The sequence below is a fragment of the Dryas octopetala genome, chromosome 6 (assembly GCF_963921425.1).
Source record: "Dryas octopetala chromosome 6, drDryOcto1.1, whole genome shotgun sequence".
Lineage (NCBI taxonomy): Eukaryota > Viridiplantae > Streptophyta > Magnoliopsida > Rosales > Rosaceae > Dryas > Dryas octopetala.
Window position 1 is genome coordinate 18,485,321 of NC_141371.1, and position 22,517 is coordinate 18,507,837.

Below are 22,517 nucleotides of genomic sequence, written 5' to 3' on the forward strand. Positions count from 1 at the left end.
GATGACGATTCAAAACCTTCACTTGAGAACTGTAGGTAACGAGCTTGTCGTGTTCCATCCGCATCCGTTTTCCAAGATCTTTGAGTGCATCTAGCTTGATCTTCGATTCTTTCGAGTAGCTTGCCTCAAACCTCGATGACTCTGAATTCTCCATCTTCAGAACTTTCATCTTCATGTGCGAGTCGTTCACCCACTTCTGAAGCGTTGCCACTTGAGATCGCAAAACTATAGTCGCTGAGTTCTAGCAAACAAACAACAGCCAAGTCCTACCTAGCTACTACCTCGAAAACCCTACTTACTCGGCGAACTAACTCTTCAACCAATTAAAAAGTACTACTCCACTAATTCTCTTGAACTTTTGGTCTCTAACTAATAATCTTACTCCATCTTTCCAACTTTTCTAAATTCAAACCTCTTACTAAGTCTCCAACTTCCAACTTTCCTGAACTTGCTGAGGAGCAGAGAGGCGATGGCAGTGCAGGGGACATTTCTCAAAACTTTCTCAAACATTTTCATGGCTCAAATAAAATACATTTCTGAAATCACTTGAAAACCATTTTCTTTCTCAAACTGGCTTTCACAAACATTTCCTGAACTGATTTTATCAAATTGATTTCTCAACTGATTTTCTCAAACTGGTTTCTCAAACACTTTCTCAACTGATTTCCTCAAACTTTCTGTAACATCACCATTCCTCACCCGGGCAGTGTGGGATCACTCACTTCTCCTCACCTGGTAGCTTGCCACTGCCTCGCGCAGCCGCCCACTCAGGGTCTTGGTCCCTGGGTCTTGCAATCCACACACTTCCGGCCGGGTCTAGCTCTGATACCATTCTGTAACGCCCCGATCCTTGGGCCTATAAATACACTGAAACTTTGTCCTTTAAACCTCTTTTCAAAGAATGAGCCATGCACTTAACATAATAAATAAATACATTTGATAAATCAGAGTGTGAGGCCAAAAACATGTATGTAAAAATCACTGTATAGAATCAGTTAAATCAAAACATAGTAGGTCCCACTGCCTCAACTTCTCCTCACTGCCTCCTCAGCCTGCTTAACCTGCAAAACATTAACCACACTGCACCATATCCACGGTACACCGGGTCATTCAAACAAATAACCCGGTAAGCTCACTAGAGCTCGTATGAGTGAAATGACTTAAACAATACTCCTCAAAATAATCCTTCAATTTCCATGCTGAAAATAATCCACAATAAAACCCATAAATATTCAATCACACAATAATTTCATCACCAATCATCCAAGCATCAAAATAAATCATAAATCCTCGAATTCACATCTTAAATCCATCAATAAATAATAATCCTCATTCTGGCAAATCAATTGCCTAAACGTCAGCTATTAACCTCAATCTCGAATCATTCACATCCTAACTTATAACCTCAATGCATAATCCATTCACCAATTCCATCCTCAAGATTCAAGCCTAGACTTACCAAGTCCTAGTCAAATCAAGTCCTAGCAATCAAATACACACAAGCACACAAGCACACAAAGCAACGAAATAGACTATCTAATTTCACTCACTGTTTAACCACGTAAAATGACGAAAATGCCCTTCTTGGCTCCTTTGCTCGGATCTCAAATCCGGCAGCATAACGGCATCGGGAATGAGATTTCCCGAGCCCGTGTACCTGTTAAGACCAGACAATCCATAAATACAATTCAGAAACACAATTGGGCCACTGAACGACCGAAACGGGTGGCCGCCACCACACACGGTGGCTGCCCCACCCCAAACAACACACAAATTCACACCAAAAACAACGACGGACCTTGAAAAGACTCCAGGAGTTTCCAAAGAGGCACAACGACCGAGAAAAACCACCAAAATCGCCGCCACACAAGGCAGAGCTACAGTGGCTGCGGCTGCAAAATAGGGAAATCAAAATCGAATCACAAGTGGGTCAAACTAAGTACATGGACACGAAGGAGACATCGAGAGGAGCCAAAACGATACCTGGGTCGATGGCCAATTCTCGCCGGAAATGGCCGAAACTGGCCGGAGAAGCCATCGGCCTTGGAACTTCGATTCGCCGTCGTGGGAGGTTGTCGAAGCTAGGGAAGAGTACGGGGAGGCTCGCCGAGACGAGAGGGAGAGGATCCAAGTGGTGGGAAGTCGCGGCGTCGCCGGAAAATCGAGATCGCCGGCGAGGAGGAGCTCAGCTGTTCTGCGTCGTGTCTTCGTCGTGGGTGATCGGCCGGAGAAACGGAGGCCACTGGGAGAGAGAGAAGAGGGAGGCAAGTAGCATGGGCCAAACACCCAGCCCAGCCGCCGCCGGACGCGCCGCCACGCGCCGGTGGCAGGAACGGCGAGGGTGAGGGGCGAGAGAGAGACTGACGCGCGGGGGAGAGAGAGAAAGACAGAAATGAGGAGAGAGAGAGGAAATCTGACCTTTGGGTATTTAAAACCCACTTTCGTAAAATTTACAAGTTTGCCACTCACTTCACATGTCCGTATCTTTCAAACCGTAACTCCGATTGACGCGTGCCGCGTGTCTACGAACTCGTGGGTTCGAGACCTACCTAACGAGTCCAAAGTCAAAATCAAAAGCCCATTTATTTTGAAAGTCAACTTTGGATCAAGCCCAATTTAAAACAAAAATTAAAAATTAAACCAAACCTTTTAAATTTCCAAATAAATCCCCAAAATTCTTAAAATAAATTCGCAAAATATTTAAAATAACTCCTTGAAAAATACGGGGTCTTACAGATTTGGATTTAAATTTCAAATTCATGTATTTTAAATTCATGTATTTCAAATTCATGTATTTTAAATTAATGTATTTCAAATTCATGTATTTCAAATCCTATTGTTTGGATAAAAAAAAAGAAATATGAGGATTTCAATTGAAAATTTTTAATTTAAATATATCATTATGGTAACATATGATAAGCTTGCAAAGATAGCTTATAAATGAGGCCCACGACCTATAAATTTAAAACTAACTCATTTTAAATTGTACTTTATATAGAAATCACTACATATTGTTCAAAAAAGGATAACAAATCGTTCAAACCACATAGGAGCTTCATACATATGGTTCCAAAACAGATATAATATTGTTTAAAATAATATCAAATATTATTCACAAAAAGATCCAACACCATCAAAGAAATGTTGTTCTAATATGTTTTCCATAAAGAGCTTCAAACATGCAAGGGCTTCATCTTCTACCACTTTAATCATTGGTTTCTCATACCTGAAAAATATACTCAAATCACCTAATCAATATAGTTTATATGAAAAATAAAAAATAAAAAAAGGTAAAATTGATAATGAAGAGAAATTACTTTCAGACTGACAAATAAGCATCCGTATCCACTCGGTCTTTTCGGCATCAGAAAGAGATTTCAAAAGTGAAAACTCTTCTGGGTTACCAGCCATCAATATTCGTACGGCCTTAAAAACTTGCAATCTATTAAGGTTTGGTATATCTGAAACCACTTAATGTACTTCCTCTCCTCTGAGTTGTTTGGTCACTTGACTTGCCATAAACTCCTTTAGGGTGTTTGCCACATCACCAATTGCTTATGCCACTAGATCTTTTTTCTTTTTCTTATATGGATGTGAGTCACAAGTTGAAGTTGCAGGATGTGTAGAAGCATCACTACAACAAAAATGTCAATATATATCAGTCGTGGACTGATATCTAATGGGGTACCCGTCTGATATAGCGCGTCGTGATATCTAATGTTCACATTTTAGATATCAATTTTAAACTGATATGTAAATAATTTTATATATCTTTTTTTTTCTCAACCTGATGTCTTAAATACAAAATAGATATCTGATTTTATATTATTTTTGATATCTACAAAATCCGAGTATCAATAGTTTTGGTCAATAGATATCGTATTTGACACTAATACTGACATATAATTTGATATCAATATCACGTATGAAACATACTCTGATATCTAAACATTATTTATATATCAAATCTGAGATAAAATCTGATATCAAAACATCAAAACATTTCAATTTTTAGACTAAAACTGATATCGTTTATTATTGAAATGTATATTATATATCAGTTTTTTTCACCTAAAAAGGATATCAATTGAGCGAACATAAATTTGTGCCTGTAAATTGAAATGGGCAAAAATTTGTGCAGCTATAAAATCCTCCATTCCCATTCCATATATTTCAATCACCAATAACAATATTCAAAGTTGCCAAAAAAATGTTTACAGTACAATATCCAACAAGAGAACACATTTTTTGTTTTCTAAAGGTCTAAACATAACCACCAGCCTAATAACTAAGGCAATATTGCTTAAATCTACTTGGGAAGACAAAGACAAAACCAAAACAAGTTGTAATATACCAAAAGCTGCCCACATGTACAAAATATTGGCATGGCAACATCTCTACATGTAATTACCGACAAAATTGACCCGTGAAATCTACACCTCATCAACTTCAATTTCCTTCCATGTGTTGTGCTGCCTCAGATATAACAGCCGTACATAAGAACAAAAGATCGATGGTTCAATAAATTAAGTTAACTAAACAGTTACATGAATTAAACAATTAACAATCTAACTCACAAGTTTCTCTCCATCTAACAACCTCTGTTATAGTTTCTTTTATTTCAATCATGAGTAACTCTGCAGTCGTTAAACAAGCTAGGGAATAAGTCAGCAAGAACATCAGCAAGCTTCAGGAATGAGTGCTTGTGGACATTTATATTCATAAAAAGCTACCAAAATGAATCATCATTACCTACCAAAATGACAAAAAAAATATCATTATTGCATTTTAACTATAGCCCACTAGTGTTCTGTACACAATGTGAATTACAAGATCAAGCTCCTGTAATGAAAATCTAAACCATCATTGGATATGGAACAATCAGAGAAATTCAATACCTTGGCTTTGAACGGAAAATAAATTAATAAGCCACAGTGATGTTGATTTTATGGTTGGCTTCAAATATTGTCAAACAATATAGCATGAATAAAACTGCTCATCAGTTTGTTGCCCCTCAGAAATAAAACTAAAAAAATCACTTTTGTAGGGATGAAAGTAGACTATAAAGGCAAGATCTTTGCACTTTCTTTGCAGCTAGCCTATTAGTGACATGCAAGGAGCACTGGAAATATAAAAGACCTATTTAATCACTCTCAAGTTGGAAAAAGCCTATGCACTAAGAAGGTCAGAGAAATTATTTGACCTTGTTTGCAGCCATAAACTATGCAGAGAAGGTTATGGTAAGGATCATAGTGAGTACCTGAAAAGAGAGAAGGAATCAGACCAACAACAGGTATGAGCTCAGTCTGCAATATAAAGTTAAACCCTACAAGAACCAAAAACCAAAAACCAGAAACCAAAACCATATTTTGTTTTAATTTCCATAAACCTATACCCTGCAAGAAATCGAAGTTCTCTCTGCCTATAACCCTAATTCCAAAATCAAACCCCAGTTCCCAGAAATAAACACTACAAGAAATTAGGGCATTAGTGACGAACAGTTTAGGATTGTTGTAAACAGTGATATGAAACTTTTTTTATCTAATTAATTAAATTTATAGAGATGCATATTGCCAGACAATATATGTATAAATATAATGCAACAATATCACAATATATAAATATAACTTTTCTTTGTAATCTTTATCGCTTTGAGCATTCTATATAACTCATGCATATATACTTGAATAAGAATCATAAGATCTAGAAGAAAAGCACTCAGCTTACAAGTTGGCTATGAAAGACAAACTAAGAATTGGAGCACTTGCTAGTTGCTATATGTATATAAACTTATGATCAAAGAATGTAGAGGTACATTAGCTCCAGCTAGATTAATAGCTAGCTAGCATTACCTTCTTTTGGATTAACACAGGGGACAAACACTATGATTTTCACTTTTTCTTTCCCTCTACATTTATGTGTAGTGAAATGAATTAGAGCTCTTGTTTTTAGCATAAATAAATTAGAGTACATGTTAATTACTTGTTCTAGTGTAAAAAAGATAAAAAAAAATCAAATCAAAGAGAGCTACAAGAAATCTTACAAAAACTTTAAAAGCAGAGTAATGAGCAGGCATCCCATATATGCAGCACTTGGTGAACAATCAACCATTTCAGCCATTAGAAAAATACAATATAAATAGAAGACAACATAGCTGGATAACAAATATCATATTAGAAACCACAAAGGGATATATTTGCAAGCACATCATTAGTCATGACACATGTACGTAATTGGGAGTTCCAAAGCACCTGCACAAAAAACAGATAAAACAATAGCTTTATACAAAACACACCAATTTAGGATAAAGGTTAAATAATAGAAGCATACGGATCTCATAACCACCACATATAACAAATACTAGTGAAAGAATAACAGAAAACAAAAATCAAACCACCAAAAGCCAGGAAAAGAAAACAATCGTTTATTCCTTTACCTAAGTTGGTGGATCAATGGTGAGTCAAGGTGGAGGATGGGCACGGTGGTGGGCAAGAGCTGGTGGCTCAATGATAGGCTGCAAAAAACACAAATATTTATATTAAAAAAACACATAAATTAATTAAAAGTATACATTTGTATACTGTTTAAATTAATTAAATAAGCTATACAAACACACACACACACCCGTACTCTGTTAAGCCAACCTTTTAAATGAATCCTTGAAATCGATCTCTTAGCTCAGAACCACAATCTATTCACCTACAAAACCAAAGTATAAAATCAAGAGCGAATTGATTGGAAAGAAATCAGATATTCAACAAAAAAAAAAAAAAAAAACCCTAAACGGGATCGAAGACGGTGTTGCAGGCTGAGGCTTCATGAAGCTCAATGAAGTCTTAGGCGACTCAATGTTGAGGTTCACCAAGGTGAAGTCGCCGTCATACGCCGCCTCTCTCGCCGTAAAATAACTGGAGAAGTCGCGGCTTTGTAGCCTTCAAACTGCTGTCGTGCATGGCTGTCAAGGCAAGTGAAGGCCATGGATAGACACATATCGACGAGAGGAACCCATTGTGGCCGGATTTGGGCCGCGACGCCGTCGGGATTAGAAGATCGTCGAAGAAGACCATCGGGTCTGTGTGGCTCGATTCTGGTTTCTAGCTTGGTTTCAGGGCGAGTGAAGTACAAGGAAAGAGAGAGGAGAAGGAAAGGAAGAGAGTGGTGGTCATCTCGCCGGCCACACTCGCCGGACAGCGAGAAGGAGAAGAGATCGAGTTCGCAGGGAGAGAGAGAGAGAGAGAGAGAGAGAGAGAGAGAGAGAGAGAGAGAGAGAGAGAGAGAGAGAGAGAGAGAGTTTTAGGGCGAGTGAAGTACAAGGAAAGAGAGAGGAGAAGGAAAGGAAGAGAGTGGTGGTCATCTCGCCGGCCACACTCGCCGGACAGCGAGAAGGAGAAGAGATCGAGTTCGCAGGGAGAGAGAGAGAGAGAGAGAGAGAGAGAGAGAGAGAGAGAGAGAGAGAGAGAGAGAGAGAGAGAGAGAGGGTTAGTGTTTAACAGTCTGTCTGTGGGTTTGTGGGTGTGGGTGTGTTTTGGGTTTGTGGGTTTGTGTCTGAGCTTTGTGAGGGTTAGTGTCTAACAGTCTGGTAGGACAATAATTTTAAGTGGGGTCATACTTATGTTAGATAAAATATTAGTTGACATGTTAGACTTTATAAAATATAAAAAAAAAATTAAAACATTAGATATCAGGTGATTTGGGTGGTAGGAAAAAAACTTATAAGTGGTGTGTTAAGATATCAGTTGACAGTCTAAACTGATGTTTTAAAAAATTTTAGAAAAAGGGAAAACATTATATATCAGATGAAAAAAAACATGTGATTTCTATTATGGTGCGTTTGGATGAAATAGTTTGAAACTACTTAGGAATTCACAAATGACGGAATTTAAAATGACGTTATTTAAAATTCTAGAATTTGTAAATTCTCTTGTTTGGATAAATGTAATCATAATGGAATTTAAATACGGAATTTATAGTAGTTTTATAAAAGAGTGATGGTGATGCATGGTGGCAACAATAAAAATAATGCTTGTGGTCAGTTGACGATGGTAGTAGGGGAAATGGTCCACGAGCGGTGGAAGAAATGGTGACGGCGAAAATTGGAGTATTGGAGGTGGCGGCAACAGCGGCATTGGCGGTGGTGTCAGTGTCGGTAGTGGTGGTGGTGGTGGTGGTGGCGGTGTCAGTTGTGGTGATGGTGGCGGCGGCGGCGGTAGTGGCGGCATAGGTGGTGGCGGCAGAGGTGGTGTTGGTGGTTGTGGTGGTGGTGGCGGTGGTGATGGCGGTGGCGGTGGCGACGGCGGTAGTGGTTGTGGTAGTGGCGACAGTGGTGGTGGTAGTGGTGGCAGAGGTGGTGGTAGTGGCGGCAGAGGTGGTGGTGGCGACAGTGGTGTTGGCGGCGGAGGTGGTGGTAGCGGCGGCATGGTGGTAGTGGTGGTGGTGGTATTGTGATTAATTGGCAAGGTGATAGGTGAACGACTTTTTCTTTTTTAAAAAAATTGGAATTTTGAAAATGACACCAATTTAGGTGGAATTTAAACTTGGAATTTACAGCCTTTAAATCCCAAGTTTTTTTCCACATAGAATTTGCAAAATTCTGTATTTATGTACCCAAACAAGGAAATTAGAGCATAAAATTTCTTAAATGCTGAGTTTAATTTAAATTTCAAGTTTTTTTTCTCCATCCAAACGCACCATTAGAGTTTAGATATTAACAAAGAAATTAACTGATATTATAATTTTTACAATATCAGTTTTTTCAAATCTGATATAAAAGAGGTGATATCTATTGATATTTTTCTTGTAGTGCATGGGAGTTAGGAATGAAATCACCTTCATTTTCTTCTTCAGCCTCCATCATGTGCTCAGCATTTCCAACAGCTTTTGCCCCTTCACCAGTCGCCTTATCTTTCCCACACAACATCACAATATCATCCCAATTATCAATAACCTTGTTTTGATAACCACGAGCAGCAAGATGTGACTACAAAAATAACAGGAAATAAGGTATAATATTGATGAAGTCAATGCACCATTCAATTCACCATCATGCATACCACACCTAAAAACAAATAGCTTATGCAGAATAGGCATAACACTTGTACTAAAGTCAGAACATATATTAAAATAGTGGTTGCAAGATATGCATAGTACTTGTACTGTACACATAAATATAGATGTGATCATGAATATACTTGCACTGTGCTATCTTAGAGAAAAGGGTTTTAAAAGAGCAATAAGAGATAGGCTTACTACTAAAGAGAGGTGGTTGCCTTTATCATTGATAAGCAATTCTACTTTTTGAATGCAGCAAGTAAGAGTAGTAAATAAAGTCATAAGTAATAATAGCTTATGATTTCAATTGTACTAAAGTCAGAACATATATTAAAATAGTGGTATAATACTTGTACATATATGTTTATCAGACTACAAAAGACATAGAAATACATGTACCAACCAATTTGTTTATTTGAACTCTGCTTATTCTTGATACTAATATGTCAACATATCTACATCTACAGGATTCCTCCAACCCTATCCCCCTGTGATTCTGTTATTTCAAGGCAATTTATCAACAACAGTCAGCAATAGAGCCAGCATTTAGAGGCAATTTATCAACAACATGCAGTCAACAACATGCTTCTTTTTTTCTCTGTATATAGAAAGCAAAATGTTTCAGACTTTCAGCTTCACTAATAAAGGGTTCATTTGGGATGTCCCGTAAATGCAAAAGTTCTAATCTTTTGTCCGAAAATATGCACATTCAAATCTATGCTCCAAGGGAGAACCATTAAGTAGACAGATTAAACCATTAACTAGACAGTTTTGGCCACATTAGTAAAAATTTTTACCATCATCTCATGGAATGATGTATAATTTATTCTCAATGTGTACAACCTATAAGATTGATTGAATTCATAAGCAATGAAGTAAACATAAAAGTTGACTTATTCTCTGGATTTTTCCCTTAATATCTATCTTCTAATATTCCTATGGAAATTTGAACATCCCAAATGTGTACACTTGAATAACCTGTAGAAAATGAATAGCTTTGATTCTTTGATGGTGTTAAATTTCTCAAATTGAATCAAGGCATGATAAGTTAATAAATTTGTGAGTCATCTGAATAAGTGTAAAATATGGGGAAAAGAAGATTAAACTATTTGCAAGCTGAAAAGAAAATCCCTGCACGTCTTTGTTAATTAACATCTAGTATTTGTCATTGCCTTGAAATATCTGCTTATTCTTGATACTAATATGTTAACTTGTACTAGTTAAGAGAAACAAAACTAAGCATTGATGTATCAATTTTGTCCATTAAAAATTTTGCTATCTTAGAGAAAAGGGTTTTAAAAGAGCAATAAGAGATAGACTAGCCAAATTAAGCACACAGAATTAACAAATAGCTTATGGAAAATGAAAAAGCATAAGAAGCTTGGAATTTAAAATAGCAATAATTTTTAGTTATACCTCACAATAGTCATTCCAAACACTCAAATTTTCTGCTGAGATTGGAACCATCTTTTTTTCTTCGTCCCAAGTGAGCCTACTTTGACTCTTGATGTCAGTGACAATAGCATAGTGTTTCTTCCAAGCTCTAAGTCTGTTCTTGACATTCTCCTTTGTCAAACCAAGTTGCAAAGTTGCATTCAACTCATCCACAACTGCTTGATATGCTTGTGGTTTCCAATCTCCATCACCCTTGTTACCTTCATTCAGTTTGTAGTTAGTTAAAAACTGGGAATTAAGCACAAAAATAGGGGTTAGTGGGTAGAGTTTTCATTACCAGTATTCATTTGGTCATATAAAGCTTTAGCCATTGCAGTATCCATTTGTGGGTTCCATGTGAGGTATCTTCTTGACTTTGCCTCCAATTGGGATTGTGACTTAGAACTACTTTGAGCTTGTGACTTAGAACTCCTTTCAGCTTGTGACAGAAATCTTTTCATATTTGTGTGAACTATAAAAAAAAAAAAAAAAACTATAGATCAATACAAACTGAAAGAAAAAAAGAAGTAAAAAACTTGATTAAAAAGAAAAAAAAAAAGTAGAGTAAAACAAATAAAAAATGAAGACAAGGTGTCTAAGTTGTCTAAGTTGTCTAACTATATATTTGTTTTTCACTATCATATATATATATATATATATATATATATGTTTCCTCAACAAGAAAGTTGTCTAAGTTTGTCAAGACAGCAGAGGACAAGAAAGTTGTCTAAGTTTGTCAAGACATCAGAGGACTTATGCAAGACAAAAGAAAAGGAGATCATGTTTAGACTTTTATCTCTCTCTCACATTTTCATTTTAACAAATAAAAAGTAGAGTCAACGATAACAAGACAATTATAAGTGCAAGCCAATTTTAAGTTGTAATATGATACTAGAAAGAATAACATAAGAAAGAAAATAATCATCAAGCCTATGAGAGAAGCCTAAAAGCACAATGAGCTAATGCAACAGAGATTGTTGCTGGTTCAGATTCTTACTTCTTAATCTACCCTGAATACAAGTGGACATAAATCTTCAAATGAACAACAAAAAGGCATACGAACTATTCAGGAGGTGATGTGAGCTTTAGCATGTATTATGTGCCTAGAATAGCCATAGAAGTAGTTAAATCACCAATTTCATCAATGCCGAGCTACAAGTAAGCTGAGCAAGATGGTTCAATGGGTTATAGCAGGTCTTAATTTGCCTAAACTGAGTTTTTAAACTTTTACATATACAAGCAACATCTAGTCAGTTCAAGCTGAAAGCAGCCGCAACCAAGATTGACAGGAGTTGATTAACAGAGAAGGAGGACACTACTTTAACCACACAGTCATCACTGACAGTAGATTGTTAACATAACTACGAAACTGTTCTGGGCATGGAAAACTCATTTGGATTCTTTCAACAAAAACTCAATGATGGGCAACATTAAAGACCACCTTTGAAAAAGGTGTAGACTCGTAAACTCATGTCCAACAGGCAAAACCCACATACACACAACTGACCATAGTAGTCAAATAAGCTAGTAAATGATGGATTTCTTAAGGAACAAACACAAAGCTTTGCCAAAAGTGACCCAAAAATGAAATACAAAGCACCAGAACACAAAAAAATGAAACCCCATAAGAAAAAAACATGTAGAACCATAAACAAAAAGAGAAAACTAGCCCTAAATTTGAAGCACAACCAACATTGAATCAGAAAACTTAAGAAGAAATGAGAATAGTACCTTTTGCAAATACGGTTGATGAGAGTATGACTTTGGTCCGATGGAGCTGATCGACACTGGCAGAAGCAGATCGATTCTGGGAGGTGGTGATTGTGTGGAGGCGAGGTCGGAGTTTGAGGTTGTGGTGAGACAACTTTTTGGCCGGAGAAGTCGAACTCGACAGAGGTGGCCGACGCTAGAAGGAGCTCGTCGACGCCGGCATGAGCAGATCGAAGCTTGGAGGTGGTGGCGCGGTTGGGTTTGTGTGGAGGTGAGATTGGGTTAGATTTTCTATTGGACTGAGGATTTCAAATACCTACATTGAGAAGTGATTTCAAATACACGGTTTTTGGCCTTTCAAATCTATCCTGGATTTGGGCCAAATCCAAAATCCTTACTTAAAAATAAGCCCAAACAGGTGAATTTGGATTTGAGAAGCCCAAATCCAAATCCACCTCTTGAAATACAGATTCCCAAACGGACCCTTACATTATTAATTTCACACTGCTGTTGACTCATTCTCACTACGTCAGGACAACTTTCGGGGTTAAGGGAACACCTTTTTGCTCCACTTATGTGAAAGAGGTGCTTCAAGAATGAAACTTCAACCTTCTTTCTGTTTGTCTAATATAATTAGATATATAAGTGTATATGTTGAGGTGAATTTTTGAAACAGGATACTTGTACTTTGATAACATGGGCTTTTGATGGTGAAATTTATTGTTTCTTAACATTACCAAACTGCAAATTCTTGGCTCCAAACTCCAATTACATACATAGAGCATGCTTGATTGCAATTTTTATTTAAGAGAAATGATGCAAAACCCTGAATTTATTCGTCAGTTGGCTTCTCTTGAGAATATTCAGGTATATTAATTTAATTAGGGTGCTTAATATTTTGACACATGCATGTCTCTGTCTCTGTCTCTCTCTCTCTCTCTCTCTCTCTATCTCTCTGTCTATCTGTCTGTCTGTCTGTCTCTCTCTCTCTCTCTCTCTCTCTCTCTCTCTATCTATTTATCTATCTATCTTGCACTTGCACATGGATCCAACAAATAGAACTCTGCTCTTCCAAAACTCCTTACCTCCTCTTGAAGTCCTACTTGGAATTTTGAAGTTTTTGTTTGCCTAAACTATCCAATTCACATGAGTCTTGTCAATTGATTAATTATTGATATTAATATATATATTGATTAATTATTGATATGTATATATAATAAATATATATACATAGATAATACTTGCCTACAGTTTCCAAGAGCTTTCCTACCATTCATTGTTGATATTATTTTATACTGCTAATAGTGTTCCTGTTTAGTTCTTGTAAATTACCAACTAGATCTGTTTATGTTAATTATTTTGGCACCTCTTTGATGTTGCTCTAATTTTTTTGAAGCTTCCTCATCCTCTTACTGATTTGTTAATTAATTTCCTTGTTTTAAGGCTTCAAGGTTGAGAAACACATAATTGAAATAAAAGGAATTGAAGCAGAGTCTGCTAGAAGGAAAGAAGCTAGTGAGTTAGAAGTTGAAGCTAGGACAAATGAGATTTCCTACATAAAATGTATTTTTTTTTTTAATTTTAAAAGCTAGCATTTCTCAAACAGTAATTGGATTAAGGTTTCAATATAGACTTTGCTGCAGTTTCCACCTAATTTGGTTGCAGATCCAAAATATTTGATGGGTGGGTATATTAAAATTTGTCCTATATACAAGAAAGTAAGAAACTCATTGCAGCAGGACTTAGAATATATATGGGTGTACTATTAAAGTTCCTTATCTTAACATTAGTTTGTAGGGATATATTTGTATATAATAAAATGAATATAAACCACCTTATATATGATATTCATTTGTGGATGGCTTAGTAGAGACAAAGATGGAAGAGTTCATGTTATTTCCACAAGATGCAGCTTAATTAGGAGTGGTTATTCTAAAATATGTAGATTGCAGCAATCATATGTTCCAGATTACTTGAAACATGTGGAGGTGCATGCTCTCTCTCTCTCTCTCTCTCTCTCTCTCTAATCTGTTTGATTTCCAGTGCTCTCAGTTAGCAGTAGATTTAGTAGATTGTGCTAGTAATCTTGTCACTAACACATGATAGGAAGATTACCCTGCATGACTGGAATTGAAAAATAAGTTTGTAAATATATGACTTCCTTAGAAAGTAAAGCAGTGATAAAATTGTAACTAAGTAAGACACTTGAACTTTCATGGCATTTATATAAATGAAGGTGAGCTTTTGTTTACTGTCCAAAGAGGTGTTGGATATGGAAGTGTAAGAGTGGCATGTCCAATTTATATTTTGTTTGTGCATAATGGTGTCATTTGTATAATATATATGTTTGTATTGTTTTCATTTATATCTAATTTAATATTAAAATGTTTTTAACTTCTAATTTAAGTTATGTTTTTTTGTTATTCAAAGAAAATGATGTAAGCCAAGTCAATGTGCTAATTTGAACTTTACTCCTTCGAAAAGCTTTTTTATTTATTGCTTGCTTATGTGCTAATTTGTGGGAAAGAGTCTTGTTTTAGGCATCATTATGGGCGTTCTTACAAATCTGTTTGTTTCTATCAATTTGTGGGCAAGAGTTCATCCAACCATCATTATGTGGATAATTTCTTACAAATCTATTTGTTTCTATCAATATATGTAGGTTGCAGAGCACATGGTCTATCTCTCTCTCTCTCTCTCTCTCTCTCTCTCACTCACTCTCTCTCTCTCTCTCTCATCTTTCATCTCTCAGCCGTTTGAGTCCTATATTCTCAATGTGAAGGTTACTCTATGTTAAACATGGTATTATCTAGGATCTAGTGTCTGTTATGTCTTTTGAATCATTAATCTTTCTAGTTTTCTTGTTAAGATGGAATAATACTCCAGAGTCTAATTTTTTAATATGTTGGTATTGTTTTCTACAGGTTTAGGTAGATAATCCTTGGCTCATGCTCCATTTTTTCTAATGCAAGTGGTATGCAAAAAGATTTTTGCATCCTAAATTGTACGTAGTAGTATATGATTATATTTAGACCAAGTATTGCTGCCATTTCTGTAACGACCCGACCCAAATTTTCACTAGAAATTTAAATTTTTATTTAATTATGTTTTAAAAGATTTTTTTTAAAAGGATGTGGAATTGTATTTTAAAGATTTTGATATTTATTTGGAAAATAAAAAAGGGTTTTGATTTAAGTTTTGATTTACTTATTTAAGCTTGACCCAAAATTTGACCTTTAAAATAAAAGGGCTTTTGATTTTGAATTCGGGTCCGTTGGATAGGTTTCGAACTCACGATTTCATAGACACGCGGCACGCGCCAATCCGAGTTACGGTTTGAAAGATATAGGCGTTTAAAGTGAGGGGCAATGTTGTAAATTTATAAAAGTGGGTTTTAAAAGTCAGATTTCCTCTCTCTCTCTAGATTTTTCCACAACTCTCTCTCTCTCTCTAGAATCTTCTCTCTCTCTTTTTATTCTCTCTCTCTCTCACACACACACTCACTTCTCCCTCTCTCTCCCCGAGCTCACTCACCTCCCCCTCTCTGCTCTCACCGGCGTGGCCAACTCCGGCCTACTCCCCGGCAACCAGAGGCCGGCGACCAGACCCTCTCGTCGTCACCGACCCCACAGACACCCCTGTTTTCTCTCTCCCCGCGACTCCCTCTTCTCCCTCCCCCACTGCGCGCGATTGGCTCAGCCCAGCCCGGCCAATTCTGGCCATTTCCCGACCAGCCCAGGCCACCGGCGAGCCTTCCCGACGCCGCCCATCTTCCCCGACGCCTCCTCCAGCCAGCCCAGCTCCCACATGCGCGAAATTAGAGCCAGAAAACGCCCAGCCCCGCTGCCACTGATCGCCGGATTCCGGCCACCTCTGGCCTCCGTTCGAATTGATTTTAGGTGGGTTTTCTCTCCCCCATCTTGGGTTTTATTTCCCCTGTATTTTTAATGGTTAATTTCAAGTATTTAGGAAATTGAGAATTTGGATTTGTAGTGATTTCGGGTTCCCCTTTGAATGTAGAGATTATGGGTTAATCTTGTTGTGTTTTGGATAATTTTCACTCTTAGGAAGGTTGTTCTATGTTTAGCATCAAAAATCAGAGTTAATTTGGAGGATTTTGGACATTGAGAAGTTTGATTTCAAGGGTTGGAACCCAGTTCAGATTTGCTATGGATTGGCTGAGTTTTGTGGAAATTTTTGGAGTGGTTTTGGATAATTTATCCACTTGTAAACCTCTAAGTGTCGACCCCAATGAGAAACTTGGAGAAATTAGGAGTTTGGGTGTGGTTGATGCTGGTGTGAGCCGGGAAGTTTCGAGATGGTTAGGAATAGGTTAGAGAGCGTATAGTTTTGAGGAAGATGATTTATAACCGTTACTCGAGCGTGAGTTTAGCGAGACATTAGAATTAACACACACAAAATTAACCGTATTGGAGTCCAGACTAATTTCATATTTTATCGTTGTGTTATAGGCGACACGATCGGGGTTCGCGACGATCCGGCGGAGGATCGACCTTAGATTTTCTCACTGTGAGTGGACTCTCATTTCTTTAAATGGTTTATGAAATTTGCGTTTTATTTTGGTTAATTGAGTTTGATTTAGAAATAACAAATGTGAGCGAACTTTGGTTTTCAAATAAATTTATAAAGGATTTCATTTAATCCTATTATGCATGAATTTGATTTGGGATTTGAAGAAAATGTTGGATTTCGGATTTCAATGCTTCATAAGAAAGTTTTTAAACATATATTTACATGTTGGTTTTAGTGAGTTGTTGGACTTTGGGAAAAGAATTTAATTTCTCATTTTATATACAAGGTTCATTTAATATTTCAGTTTTGTCGAAAAGTATTATTTTGATTTATGTATATCGATTTTGATTCGAATTTCGTATGTTGGCTTATGGATTTTAAGTTCCTTTTTGGAAAAGTATCTTGATATTTATTCTCGGTGGGAAAAAGTGATTTTTATGATTTGGTTGTGGAAAATGGTTTTCAAACCACCCTTGCAGTACCCTCCAGGTTATCAGATTTAAATAGGTCTTTGGGACCCATCACGGCACACATATAGGCTTTGGGCCGTGTGTCGGGATGCTTCGCCCTTTTGGGGCTGCTCTGCGTGCACGTATGACCAGGATTGCCTGCACGTGCTGATTTATTCACACGTGTGTATGGCCAGGATATTGCCTGCACGTGTTGGATTTACTCCACGCGTGTGTATGGCCAGGATATTGCCTGCACGTGTTAGATTTACTCCACGCGTGTGTATGGCCAGGATATTGCCTGCCTGTGCGATGCAGGAATTCCGCACAGGTGTATGGCCAGGATTATTCAGGGTATATAGCATGGTGGAAAATGAAATTGGTATTTTCAAGAGTTTGAATATGGATTTTCAGTGAGAACCTACTTTTCGAGTTTATTAATGATTTTGATTTTATTATTTTATGACTTTGTTAATTTAGACGGTTGGTTATTGAAAAATGTGTTTGAAATACTTTTTCCACGAGTTCCATTGATTTTAAAATTTTCTTAAGCTTAAAAATGATTTTTAAACTGGGGGGATTTCAAAAACAACTTGAGGTTTTAGAATTTAAATTTGGCTACAAAGGGTTTCTGAAAAGATACTTACCTTTGATTTTCATTTTCATTAAACCGTCCACTCACTGAGTCATCTCACGGTTTAATTTGTTTTGTCTTAAATTGTCCCCCAGGTAGTAGCTTTGGTGGAGGTCAAGCCAAACACGTCGAGGCAGTTGCAATCATCACCTTAGTCGGACCCTGTAGGCGCCATTTAATTTTTGTAAAAATTCCATGTAATAGAATAGCAGCTCTGATAACCACCCTACAAATTTTAAGTTGGATTTCTGTGAGATTGTTGGGTTTGAGACCCTATTTGGTTGTGGTAGAGGTGGTTGCTGTATAGAAGTGCTTTTTAACAGGTTTGAATTTCTGGGTTAGTCCATTTTCTGGGGAGGTTTTGCCGAATTTCCGGTAGGATTTTTCTTGAATTTGGATTCCCGTAGGACCTCTCCGGGTTTCAGGGTGGAATCCGGGGGCGGTCCTGTCAACTTGGTATCAGAGCATTAGGTTTTAAGTTTCCTGTAGACTCGGCACCTCGTGTGCATCCCTCTGTGTGTAAATAGGTTTTTCTCAGCTAGTATGGATATGCCTCCTCGACGTGGCCGACCTCAAGAAGTTGTGGTAAGTTTTGGGGGTATAGTTTATTCGAATAACGTGAGTGTTACGTTTACGGTATGCTCGTATTACAATTTGGATCGTACTCGTGAGGATTTCTTCTTGATAATCAGTAACTGCGGAATTGAGAGCGTATTGTTAAATGTTTTAGTACTTCGTTTGAAGCCCATTCGAGGAAATCAAGATGGAATTGTATGGAATTTAACGTTATTATAATTATGGATTTCCTTAGAGATTAAGTATCGAAGATGTGACACTGTGGAGCTTGGTTAAACTTTGATGGTTTACAATAAGGATGGCGAAGGATAGATGCTTGTGTATAAGATAAAAATATCTTAATAACGATTAAAGGGATTATAGGAGAAATTACAAGGTGGTAGGCATATGGAAAGCAAGAGATCCAAGTATTGGATTTAAGTAAGGGTTAATCAGAGTGGCGCAGTGGAAGCGTAGTGGTGCCCAGTCCAGCCATGTCAGTAAAGGTGGAGAACAATAGAAGGGGTCAGCCAGGACGCCTTAGAGCCCAGGGCAGAGTCTTCGCCATGACGCAGCAGGACGCTTTGGCTTCACCAGAAGTCATCATGGGTACGTTATCCATCTCTGGGCATTATACAATATTTTTATAGACTATGGGACACACACACACTTTGCGTATCACGTATTCTCGTTTTGATTGACGATAAAAGATGAACTTTCTCGATTTGTGGGTTAGAGTGGTTTTCAAATGATTTAAAGGTTTTAAATTAATTTACTTCGTAATGATTTTATTCTTGAAAACTTTATTTAGAGTTTGGCGTTGCTACCACATTTTCAAGTTTTTATTTCGAGGCTTAATTTATTTAGATTCGTTATGGAGCGATTTCCTGAGTTTAAATCTCCTTGGTTTTATTGAAACGGAAGGAAATGCCAAAGTCACGCATATTTTTACTTATGGTTGCTAAAAGGAGGTTTGATTTGATGGGTGATGAGAAGTTGCAACTACAATTTACTTAAATTTAAGTTTTCTACTAAATTTCGAGGACGAAATTTTTTTTTGGGGGGAAGGTTGTAACGACCCGATGTAACAACCCGACCCAAATTTTCACTAGAAATTTAAATTTTTATTTAATTATGTTTTTAAGAGGTTTATAAAAGATGTTGGATTGTATTTTAAAGATTTTGAGATTTATTTGGAAAATAAAAAGAGTTTTGATTTAAAGTTTTGATTTATTTATTTTTGTTTTAATTTAAGCATGACCAAAAGTTGACTTTTAAAATGAATAGGTTTTCGATTTTGACTTTGGGTCCGGTAGATAGGTTTCGATCTCACGATTTCATAGACACGCGGCACGCGCCAATCCGAGTTACGGTTTGAAATATATAGGCGTTTAAAGTGGGGGGCAATGTTGTAAATTTATAAAAGTGGGTTTTAAAAATCAGATTTCCTCTCTCTCTCTCTAGATTTTTCCACAACTTTCTCTCTCTCTCTCTAGAACTTTCTCTCTCCCTCTATTTATTCTCTCTCCCCGCACTCTCTCTCTCTCTCTCTCGGTTTTCCCTCTCCTCCGCACCCTCTCCCCTGCGCGCACCACCCAGCCACCCCCACTCACCATCACCGGCCAGCCCCTGGCTCCGGCAAACGCCCCCCAGGCGCCGACCACCACCCCCCGAGCCTACTCTCTCTCTCTCCCCGTGTTCTCTCTCTCTTCACTTTCTCTGTGCGCCACCAAGCCCTGCACATCAGCCAACGTCCATCACTCAGCCGCCGCCCATCTCTTCGCCCAGCCATCTTCAGCCACCTGAGGTCACCGGCGTGCCTCCCCAACGCCTGCTAGCTCGCCAGCTCCGCCTCCAGCTAGCCCAGCCCGTGCGCACAAAAAACCCAGCAATTGGCTCCCCTCTGTTTCGCCAAATTTTGGGTTGAACTCCGGCGCCAATCACCTCCCTTGTAAGTGGGTCTTCTTCCTTTTCCTCTGGGCTTTCAATTTCTTCTGGTTTTGTGGTTCAAGACTTTAAATTTGGGAACTTAAATTTTTGGATTATAGGGGCATTTCGAATTTCTTTGAGTTCTGAATTGGGGGTTGTTAATTGGTGTTGGTTTTGGATAAATTTCATCCCTAGGAACCCCAATTATTGTTTAGAATTGAAGGTTGGAGTAGATTTGATGAATTTGGTATTTTAGTTAAAATTTGGATTTGGGGCAGCCACTTTGGGTGGCACCCGCTGTGATTTCGAAAACCCGTTGTCATTTCGTGGTTGTAAATTTATTTTTAAGGCGATTGTTGAGTGGGTTTAATCATGGCTGCGTCGAGTGTGGTTGGAGAAGTCGAAATTTGTTTGGGGCGCAAAAAGTGAGACTTTGTTGTTGTCGAAATTTCTCTAAGATGAGCTTTCGACCGATATAAGTCTTATGCTAGTCCTCTTAATTTCCGGTTTGATTCTAGAAGTGTATGTGACGTTGGGTTGAGCCGCGAAGCTTTTGGGATATGAGGAGGCGTTTACGGATTTTAATTTGGGCATGTTAAAATTCGTGGTCATTGAACGAGAATCGAGTGAGACATTAGGTTTAGCACCCACTTTGATGTCTTTGTGGCGGGACTAATAGTATTTTTATTTGTTTATTTTATAGGTGAGACGACCGGGGCTCGTGACGATCCGGAGGAGGATCGAAGTTAGATTTCCTCACTGTGAGTGGACTTTTGTTTTAAAAACATTTTGTTTATTTTATGGTTGAATTTATTTGCTTATCCCGAGTTTTATTTGAGTATGGATTGAGTAAAATATTTTGGGGTTGAATTTGTTATAAGTGATTATGATTTCCAAAGTTTACATTTCCGTTAGTTTGACTAATGTTCTTACTTTAAGTTTTATTAAATGATTTTTCATACGAGATTGACGAATAAATGTGGTTTTAAGAGTCGATAGAGATGTACGATTTCAAAAGTGATTTATACAATAATTTATTGAAAGGAAATTGATTTCAAAGTTTTGAGAAAGCCTTGAGTTGATAGCAAAAGGTGTGAGAATCTCATTGGGACTTTTCATTTTTTAAGAAATTATTTTGCGTGGCATTGAGATATAAAAAAATGGTTTTCAAACCACCTTTACAGTACCCTCCAGGTTTCAGATTTAAAAGGTCTTTGGGACCCATCACGATGCACATATAGGCTTTGGGCCGTGTGTCGGGATGCTTCGCCCTTTGGGGGCCGCTCTGCGTGCACGTAAGACAGAATTTGTGGCTCTGCATGCGTATGACAGATTCTCGGCTCTGCGCATGTATGACAGATTATTTGTGGCTCTGCATGCGTATGACAGATTCTCGGCTCTGCGCATGTATGACAGATTATTTATGGCTCTGCATGCGTATGACAGATCCTCGGCTCTGCGCATGTATGACAGATTCTATGGGTATCTGACTGGTGTGTGTTTTTAACTGTTAAGTATTTTAAGTGATGAGTTTATGGCAGCAAAAAGGTTTTAAGTAAGACGGTTTCAGTTGAACAGTTTTATTGAATTTCAATATATTGAGAATGTTTGAAAAGAAAGTTTTCAGCTCAAGTTATTTATTTATAAATTGACAATATCGATTTCAGTTTGAGAACTTGGATTTCAAAGTTTGATTTTCAACTTCATATTTTATTATTTCACTGAGAAATGGTTTTAAAAACTTGGGGATTTCAAAGAACATTCTAAGGTTTTAGAGTTAAACATGTGAAAAAAGGTTTTTCTGAAAAGATATTTAAATCTTTGATTTTCATCTCCATTTAACTGTCCACTCACTGAGCCTATCTCACCGTTTTCTTGTTTTGTCTTAAATTGTCCCCCCAGGTAGTAGCGTTGGTGGAGGTCGAGCCAAACGCGTCGAGGCAAAGCATCCATTTTTTATTCCTGGTCCCTATAGGCGCTATGTTTATTTTTGTAAAAACTTATTGTAAATGATTAGTGGCTCTGATAACAACTCCTAAGGTTTAAGTGGGTCCGAGACCCTTTATTTGCTTGTGGTAGAGGTGGCTGAAAGACTTAGAAGTGCTTTTTAACAGGTTTAGAAGTTTCTGGGTTAGTCCATTTTTAGGGGAGGTTCTGCCGAATTTTCGGTAGGATTTTCCTTGAATTTGGATTCCCGCAGGACCTCTCCGGGTTTCAGGGTGGAA

General features: G+C 37.6%; 2 long non-coding RNA genes and 1 pseudogene across 6 annotated transcripts; all 3 read right to left on the reverse strand.

Moving 5' to 3' along the window:
- Positions 1-960: 960 nt before the first annotated feature.
- On the reverse strand, positions 961-1,895 carry LOC147283016 (uncharacterized). Its single transcript, XR_015123093.1, has 3 exons — positions 1,799-1,895; positions 1,551-1,657; positions 961-1,080 (listed from the first exon to the last, which is right to left on the reverse strand). It is a non-coding gene; the product is annotated as an uncharacterized LOC147283016 (long non-coding RNA).
- A 1,213-nt stretch (positions 1,896-3,108) lies between these two features.
- LOC147283017 (uncharacterized) lies at positions 3,109-10,950 on the reverse strand (annotated as a pseudogene). The gene is made up of 5 exons (XR_015122928.1): positions 10,781-10,950; positions 10,465-10,703; positions 8,806-8,977; positions 3,318-3,632; positions 3,109-3,248 (listed from the first exon to the last, which is right to left on the reverse strand). The product of XR_015122928.1 is annotated as an uncharacterized LOC147283017 (transcript).
- On the reverse strand, positions 4,157-7,261 carry LOC147283018 (uncharacterized). 4 transcript variants are annotated; one of them, XR_015122949.1, is made up of 5 exons: positions 6,779-7,261; positions 6,645-6,699; positions 6,437-6,514; positions 6,044-6,251; positions 4,157-5,260 (listed from the first exon to the last, which is right to left on the reverse strand). It is a non-coding gene; the product is annotated as an uncharacterized LOC147283018 (long non-coding RNA). The 4 variants fall into 4 exon arrangements; XR_015122947.1 differs by lacking the exon at positions 6,779-7,261 and having other exon boundaries at positions 4,157-4,637; positions 5,204-5,260; positions 6,645-6,770; XR_015122946.1 differs by lacking the exon at positions 6,779-7,261 and having other exon boundaries at positions 6,645-6,770.
- Positions 10,951-22,517: the final 11,567 nt, after the last annotated feature.